Here is a 9,603-nt window from a genome sequence, read left to right on the forward strand (position 1 = left end):
GCCTTCAATTAAAATAGAGTAATGCTGAGGTACGTTTGAAATACTTGCTATTTTGGAATCTAGGAAAGCAAATGTCTACGGGAAAACAGGAAAGTCGGATTCAACATCTAGACTTTTTAACAGTAAAGATTCCAAAGAAAAGACTGTATTTAGGAAAATGAACCAATACTGTTTACTTTTACATAGAAATCTAAAAATAAGTGAATGAGTATATACATTGGAGAGAGTGACAGAATTAAAAGTAAGACGTCTGCAAAGTGATACAGGAAATAGAATAGATAATCTGGATATTACAGGCCAAAAGCAACATAAAACACCTAACGATGTTTTTGGTATAGTGGAAAAATCAACAGTAATCTGAAATTTTCTGTCCTTTTGCAATATTAACAAATTTTATTTTATTGTTGGATAGTCTCTCTGCCAACTTTCTAGAATGATCTGGATATATTACTGACTTTTCTAACTTTATTTCCCCTGCTACTATTATTTTATGTATTACTCTGTGGACATCTTATTTTCTTGCCTACAGGGAATAATTTAACTTAAATATTAACATTAGTCATTTGAGCATAGTATTTCACGGACATTTTTATCCCTCTGTTTTTTTAAGATCATCCATTACTTTTACTCTGTTTCCTGTGTTGACGTTTTTCATGCTGTTTGCAATAATTTTCAGTAGGAAAAAAGTTTAAATGCATACAGTGACACTTCCATGAAATGGAATTTTCAAAGACATTTGTTTCTTGGATCTGTTGCTACGATTTTAAAATAGGAATGTTATACCCAGGAAAATATGCAATGTAGGAGCAGGACATATTTTACCACTGTGGGTATGTTCAAATTTCTAAAAATATTTTTGTTTTCTTTCTCTTTTTAAAGTTTGACAAGAAAATATTTGTGCACTCAAATTTTTTTCCCTAGTTATTGAGTTGTTTTTTCTCATTGTTCCTTGATATCATCTCACCTAAGTATATGATTTCAGTGTGTTTTCTGGTTGGACTCCGGAGAGATGGCAACGTCAAGCAGGTTTATTTAGCTGTGTGTTGAACAGAACTGCAGGAAGCAAGCAAAGGCTGTTAGCAGAAGCCAGGAGGAGATCTTTAAAAGCATGATGAGCTATGTTACACACACCAAGGGCACAAATAAATTGCATTTTGCACCATCCTCAGAGATATCGCTGGTAGGTGGTAGAGTGTTCAGGAGTCAGAGCGCTAGTCCAGGATCAATGCAACAGCAGCAGCGTGGAGGTGAGAAAGCCGAGGATGCCGGGAGCCACCTCGTTCCCACAACTGACGGAGCAGGACCACCGCCCTCAGCCTCAAGCTGTTCCTGCAGCTTGGAAACTATCGGCTAAGCTGGCCCAGAGTATGAGAATTTTCTAAAAGCTGAAGGGAGACAGTCCCTTTAGTGCATGGGTATTCCAGTCATTAGATCCAAAGACAAGCGCAGCTTCTATTTCAAAAAAAAAAAAAAAAAATAGCAGATAGCTGCAGGGTTAGCTCTTCCCCCAATGGCTGTTCACATTGATTTGCTTCATAGATTGATTGCTTTTGGCATTCGCAACCCTCCTGAACAACAGGGGAAAAAAACCCAGTGGCTGGGCCAAATTCACAAATGATGAATGAACGTGGAAGACACATTTGGTGTCACACTCACTTGCAATGGGTAACAGCATTTAAAAGTAGTAACAGCTGGATTCAAGTTTTTAAAATTAGGGCTGTATTATTAATGGAGGAATTGGGACACTGGGAGTCTGAGAGGGAGATTAAAAGCTTATTTGAAATGAATGGGCTTTCTGCTGCACCTTGGGATGGCAGCCACCAGGCGGACATGACACATGGCTCTGGCCCCTTGTCAGACAACTTTTACTCAGCTGGATTCAGCATTAGACCTTGGTGTGCAATGAGGACACTCTAACAAGGAGCGGCACAAAACTTCTTTTGTATTTATTGTGGGGATTTTGTAAAGTATATTGTCCAATAAATCTCATATCATCTTCTTCATGAAGACATCCAGGAGAAATTCCTCACACATCTTACAGACAGGAAAAGCTATGTTCTCCAGAGAAATGATGCTAGTCCACTTCATAAACACTGAATCTTGTGACTGCCAGAGTTTCCCTCCTGCCTTGGTCCCGGTGAAGCAAGTGACTGGGTTTAAGACTAGAATGGGACCTTCTGTATACACTGATATTCAATACTTTTATTCCTGGCTTCACTTTGCTTTCTCACCCTTATTTTTCTTTCTCTCCTATTACATGCATTTATGCAATGAGGAGGAAGATAAACAGTCAGTACACATTTTTTAGTGATAAATTATCATTTTAAATTTTGCCCAAGCGGCAATATTGTTATAAAAGAAAATATCCTTAATTTTTAGGAAATGCAGATCCAAGTATGGATGGGAGTGAAATGATGTGCAACTGCGATTTGCTTTAAAATACTTCAGCAATCGAAGGGGTAGATAAAGCAAGGAGGGAAACATTTTGAAAACTGAATATAGGTGGGTTTTTAAAACTATCCTTTTTAACTTCTGTGTATGTTTAGGAATTTTAATTAGAAAATGTTTTCCATTTGGATCAAATTTTTGATATAGTGGGAGGCCAAGTTTCTTGTCAACTTGACAGTGATTTCCATCAGAAAATGTTGACTAGTTTTTCATATATTCTTCTGAAACTGGTTTGACTGTTTAGTTTTTCTCCCCCTGCCTTGTCAGTTGAAGCTTCAAGTCATACAATCTAAGACAGAATGAAGGCAGCAAATCTAAACTCCAAGGCTACATAAAATGTGCCAATCCACAGGTAGAAACACTCACATGTGCTTAGAAACGCTCTGCTTTCCTCCTTGATTACCCAAATTCTCACTCTGAGCTTCTATTTCTCCAGATCTAGACCTGGGAATTTAATATCTGAAGACTCATATAGGGCTGATGTACCCTAAGTTGCAAAATTTCATGCATATTTCATACTTACACTCTTCATATGTCAATGGTGCTATTGAGTTTGGTTACTTTCTCTATCTGTGTGGTTTCATCACCAGTTTATTCACTCCTATATAAAACTTAGGATTTGAGATAAGAACTGGAATTTAAATGAGCTTTAGGAAAGAGTGTATCTTGGTTAGAATATAAGAGTCTGAAAAGTCTGCTGTGGGTGCTAAGCTGGCTAACTAAGGGAAATGGTGATGCTAACAGAAATTTGTCATGTGTCTTCAGAGTATTGTCTGGCAACTGATTAAAACAGAGGAAGAGTGAAACAACATCTGCTTCTCTCCACCTCACACTGATAAAATGGTTGAATAAATGCACTTTGCTTATGGCCATGAAGAACACAGGGGACTTCATCTTTCCAAGTGTTTTCATGCAATGCTCAAGGCTAATTCTTTTGGTCCTGATGTTTTATTTCTTAGCACCTGCTGGATCAAGAAGCACCCACAAGGATCATTTCTCAAAAATGTCTGAAACTATATCTATTCTGACTATGAACCTTGATCACAATTCAAACCCTTAGGCTACTAAAAATAAAATGTTCTGATTGTTTTCAGCATTACCCACTAACTTTTGCTTTCTATTTCCATTTTCTGTCTTCTGGGGGCACTTTTTAAACAGAGTCTGAAAGTGCTATTCTTTTTTTTTTTTTTTTTTTTTTTGAGACAGAATCTCTCTGTGTTGCCAGGCTGGAGTGCAATGGCGCAATCTCGGCTCACTGCAACCTCTGCTTCCGGTTCAAGCAATTCTCCTGACTCAGCCTCCCGAGTAGCTGGGACTACAGGCAGGCACCACCATGCCCAACTAATTTTTGTTTTTAGTAGAGATGGGGTTTCACCATGTTGGCCAGGATGGTCTTGATCTGTTGACCTCCTGATGCACCTGCCTTAGCCTCCCAAAGTGCTGGGATTACAGACGTGAGCCACTGTGCCCAGCCCGAAAGTGTTATTCTTACTATGACCTACAGTGGTAATATTTCACTTAAAAACCAGTGCTATGCCCATTGCTGGTTAACAAGCTTTGGAGAAGTATTAGGTTGAACCATAGAAACTGCCACAAATGGTCAAATATTGAAAATTTTCTATGCTTCAGCTCATAGTCTCTTTCACACACATTCTCTTTCGTATTTTTTTATAATTTTATTTTTTATACGACTTAATGGACACATGCTGATTTCCTGTATATCATCAACACTCCGGAGCCATGAGGGTAAGATCAGAGCTGCAGGAGCCCAGACACGTACTTTGTCACCTGCCAAGTGAAAGACAATGAATGGAGTTCCCTAAATTTTTCATTGAACTTTTTCGTGTCTATGTTGCCTAATTTTATTCCCTTTCTTTGTGTTTAAGAAAGATCTAATACCCACACAGAATATCAAGGCTATTAAACTCTAAGCAGATTGCCAACCTCAAAGCTTAAGTTCCTGTTATCATAGGCCTCATTTCTCAAATTTGTATAAATGTACATGTGATGGAAAACCAGAAGATGCTTAGTAAACATGGTCAGTTTTACTCAATGATGAATGGTTTCAGTCATCATTTTTTCTATTTTTTCATTTTTTCTATTAAAGGAAACAGAAATATACTATAGAGTATAATGCAAACACTACATGGATTTTTAAGATAAAATCTGAAAGGCATGTTCCGCATTTAGGGCTATTGCCAGGCCCAGAACCATGGGATGAAGTTTTACTCCTTCTGTCGGTAGAGGAAGTTTAGTGGAAGGTTTGAGTACCTGACCCCTGAGTGTAGGAAATGCATAGAAGTAGCAAAGTCTGAACAACACTGAGAACTACACAGTAAAATTAGCACATAGGATTTATTATCCTTTGTTGAATGAGTATATGAGTATATGATGATGATGATGATGATGAAAATGACCATGATGATTAAAAAAAAAAACTAATATTTTTGGAGTTCTTACAATGGGCCTAAGTATTGGTGCACAAGTATTCTAGGGATTGGCAAACTACATCCTGCAGACCAAATTCAGCCCACTGACTGTTTTTGCGAGTAAGATTTTATTGGAATATAGCCACACCAAGTCATTCAGGTATTTTCTATGGCTGCTTCCATTCTATTTAATACAAGGGCATACTTGAGTAGATGCAACAGAGACAACATAGTCCACAAGGCCTAAACTATTTAGTATCTGGTTCTTTACAGAAAAAATTTGCCAATTCCTGTATTAGTGCATTAATTCTCATAACAAGCTTATGAGGGAGATTCTAATATTAACTTCATTTTGCTGATGAAAAAACTAAGGCACAGAAGGTTATTTACCTTACTCAAAGTCATAGAGCAAGTAAGTGGCAGGGCAGTATTCGAATCCATCATTCTGGCTGTAGAGCCCACATATCTGAAACAACTCACTATAGAGATCCTTCTAGATAACAGAAAACATATTCAAGGTCACTTTAAAAACACAGGCCCTAAGTTGATAGCCTCCTAGTAAATGCTGTTAATATATCCATAACTAGAAAAGAAGGTGCCAAATTATGAGGATGGTGAGCAAGAAACCTGGAACATGGAAAAAATAGCATCTGTCTTAGCCAGTTCAGGCTGCTATAACAGGGCACCATAGATTGGTGGCTTATAAACAATAGATATCTGTTTCTTATAGTCTGGAGGCTGGAAGCCCAAGGTCAGGGTATGAGATGGTTTGAAAGTTTGTCCCCTCCAGATCTATGTTGAACTGGGATTCCCAATGTTGGAAGTGGGGCCTAGTCGGAGGTGATCGGATCATGGAGGCGAAACCCTCAGGAATGGTTTAGCACCATCCCCTTGGTAGTAAATGAGTTCTCCTTCAGTTAGTTCATGTGAGATCTGGTTGTTTAAAAGAATCTGGGACCTCCGCCTTCTCCCTCTCTTGCTCTCATTCTCACACATGATAACACTGGCTCCCTCTTTGCCTTCTGCCATGATTGTAAGCATCCTGAGTTCCTTACCAGAAGCAGATGCCAGCACCATGCATCCTGTACAGCCTGCAGAACTGTGAGCCAATTAAACTTCTTTTCTTTTTAAATCACCTAGCCTCAGGTATTTCTTTGTAGAAATGCAAAAATAGACTAACACAGGGTACCAGTAAGGTTGGGTTCTGGTGAGGGGCCTCTTCCAGGTTGCAGACAGCTGACTTCTCATTGTATCCTCACATGGCAGAAAGAGAGCCAGAGAGGTAATTGGGGTTACTTTAGGGCACTAGTCCCATTCATGAGGGCTCCACCCTCATGATCTAATTACTTTCCAAAGGCCTCACCTCCTAATACCATCCCATTTGGAGTTAGGATTTGAACATATGAGTCTGGGGGAAAATACAAACTTCAGTTCATTGTAGTGTCTAAAAACATCACAGCCCCATCCACTTGATGCCCACTCCCCATGTGCCAGTGGGAAGTTCAAAGAATCCTGAAACATCTAAACAGAGCCCTTAAAAAAATTAAAAACCATGAAATCACTAAAACTATTGCTCTAGCCAAAGCTGTCTCTTCCTGAATATGGTTTGCAAATCCCAATTCCATGTTTGTGCATTCCCTAAGTTGTTGTTTTCTCCTCTTTGCCCTCCCAATACCCACAATGAAAGTGGAAGGAAATTCAGACATTATCTGAAGGAATGTTAATAATGATGGGGAGTGTCAGGTTTACACTGGGGTGATCATGAAAATGCTGTTCTTTTAATGTCATATTCGAGATTCCTAGAAAGCAAAGGTTATGACTACTTAGTGAATTTCTTAAGATCTTGCAATGTGCATGCAAATACATAATAAATACAAGAAATGATCTTGTGTTCAGGGTTCTGTTAACTAGAATGCCCTGTTAATTGTTACTCCATACTTCTATAATAATGGATCTCAGAAACTTGTTGAGGTTGCTTCTTAATTATCCAAAACCTGTGTTCATTATAGTTTTTTTTTAAGTCATGAATACACTTTTAATTGATCTCAGATTAAAAACTACTCAAGGAAGGTCAGTAATTGTTTTCGCCCCTAATCTGTTAGAGCCCTGTGGTGAGCAGCCTTGAGGAGCTGGGTTAACTGGTTATTTTCCCAGTTTCCATCATCTGCAGTATTAGAAAAAACAAGGCACTGTCTCAGTTTAGGATAAACACATGGCTGGCAACCAAATCCAGTCTCTTACATTCCGTGTTTTTTCTTTAGCTCTTCTACTTTGTTGACGTAAGCTTTCATGGCATCTTCCTTGGTAGTCCCTTTCAGCTCATTCCAGGTGTCCCACTTGGTCTTACCCTTGAAGTCCAACAGCCCAGGCCATTCTATATTTATGTTGCCCGCAGTTGCTTGTTTGTAGTGGCCATAGATGAACACATCTCATCATCCCCTGGCTCGGTCTTAAGGTGTTTGACATCTTTCACAGCTTTCTCAAACTTAGCCTGAGACATCCTGGCCAGCTTGCAAGGATTCCAGGGAACCCATGGAGGAGGAGAGGAGCAGGAAGCAATCATCATAGTTTTAAAATTAAACATGTATACTCTGCTTAATTCTTTTACAGATGCACTCTATATATGTATATATAGTACTATTTTCTTTTAAACTGGTAACAGGTTCCTTACAAAATTGTTGATAGTTTTCTGTCTCTGATAATGGAGATGTCAGCTTACCTTTGGAACTGGCTTCTTTTTCGGGGTGGGTGGGGAAATCCCCAAGTAGTCCTTTGCATGGTATAAATGTAAAGGAAATAACCATCCATGAGCTGATAAGGGTAGATAATTGGATCTTTGTGGGATCTAGCCCAGGGCTCTGGCCCTTTGAGTAGATGATGTCTCATAGCCCTCCTCAAGTGAGTGTCCACCTCAGACTCCCACTCTCAAGTTCAGAGTTGTCAAATGGCCTGATGGGCCTCCAAAGCCCTGGTGAAGATGACCAGCAAAGGTAATTAAGTCCAAAGACAGAATTTGTGCTAAGGGAGAAGAGCCTGCATTGGTGACCCTGATTCAGTGTCAGGGCCTTGATCAGATGGAGGAAGCACTCATTCTGGACTTAGTGCACAGCTGATATCAAAACTTCCTGGGACCAGTACCTCCAGTGCTGTGGGTGTATCCTGGGGAAATGACTGAGGTTGTGATTAGATTACATATGGCTGATTCCTAGACAACTTGAAATGAAGGCTGTATGTCTTGTGGGACACCCATGGCTGAGTCTGCGGAGAAAGGGGTAGTTTCCCAAGGAACATACTGGTTATTTTACCAGCAAAAATGCAAACGAATAGCAGGGTGCAAACAAAAACAACTACACCATAAATACTAAAAATGGTTTCCCCCTTTCATAAAAGGTAAGCAAATGCCTATGCCTTTCTCAAGTTCAAGAATTATTAGAACCATGCTTCCATTTCCAAAAGAAGGAAACTGTACCCATAGTGACTGTATAGAAAAAGAAACACAACAGAGGTTCAGAGTCATAGCTGGGCTGACTGCCTGCACACACCCAGCTGTTCTCTTAAAATCGCAAAGCCCGTGGAAGTTCAAGACTCTGTTGTTTTGGCCCAAATTACATATTTCAACACTTTATTGTTTGCTTTTGATGTCTGGGTTAGTAATTTTAATGCAAAAAGGACCATCTGGGAAAAAAATTTTTTTGTGTGTCTCATGTGGGTTCTTTATGGATAAGCAAAAATGCTCATTATTTAAGCAAAAATGTTTTTAATATGGAGCTGCAATGATGTTGTGAATAAGGAGTTACATCATTGTGATATCCACTTCTGTGCCCAGAAAAACAGAAACACATTGCTTTGTATTCATGAGGAAAGTGTAGAGATCTCTGCAAGAAATGCGTTTTAGAAATTGCCCCACATATTACTTTAGAATACATTCTTTGTTATTAAGCTTTGTCATAGCATAAGGAAAAAAAAAATGCTTCAGTAAACTTTTTCAAATGATCTTTCATAAAATTACAACATTTCTTAATATATTTTTAAATCAAGAAAGCCACATATACAATATTAACTGGGAAAGGATATTTAAAAAAAAATTCTTGAAAATAACAGATTGGCATAATCAAATCAGGTGAATTCTGGTGATTACTGAGAATAAAGCACCTGGATTCAATAAATCTTAAAGCACTTAACCATGTAATAAAGCACAGAGCGATGGAAGAAAATGTGTAAATTTGAAGTCTCATCTACTTTAAAGTCACAAAAATGAGAATCACACAAAATACTCTCGCCTTCCTGGGCAGAAAAGAATACATCAACACTGCAGGCTATGACAGTGTAGTACCTATTAACGCATTGTGGATAAACAATTAAAAAGCTTGATTACCAAATGTAAGATAATGTAAGGGAGCACTCTTCAAATGAGTCTCGGTATATCAGAGTATATGCAGACTTGCCCTAAGAGACCTTGTTTGGTGGGGGGGTGGCTTTAAAGAATCCAGGTTCTTAAGTGAATTAAGGCAAGAACAGAAAACCAAATACAGCATGTTCTTACTAATAAGTGAGAACTAAGCATTGTGGGAGATAAGCATTGGATACTCATGGACATAAACATGGGAACAATAGGCACCAGAGACCACTAGAGGTGGGAGGGAGGGAGGCAAGGGCTGATAATCTACCTATTGGGTACTATGTTTGAGTGATGGGATCGTTCATACCCTAAACCTCAGCATCATAC

At 38.8% G+C, this 9,603-nt stretch overlaps 1 pseudogene; it reads right to left on the reverse strand.

Annotated features, from left to right (window-relative positions):
• Window positions 1-6,791: 6,791 nt before the first annotated feature.
• Window positions 6,792-8,240, reverse strand: LOC103883808 (annotated as a pseudogene).
• Window positions 8,241-9,603: the final 1,363 nt, after the last annotated feature.

Source organism: Papio anubis, chromosome 6, assembly GCF_008728515.1.
Source record: "Papio anubis isolate 15944 chromosome 6, Panubis1.0, whole genome shotgun sequence".
Taxonomy (NCBI): Eukaryota; Metazoa; Chordata; class Mammalia; order Primates; family Cercopithecidae; genus Papio; species Papio anubis.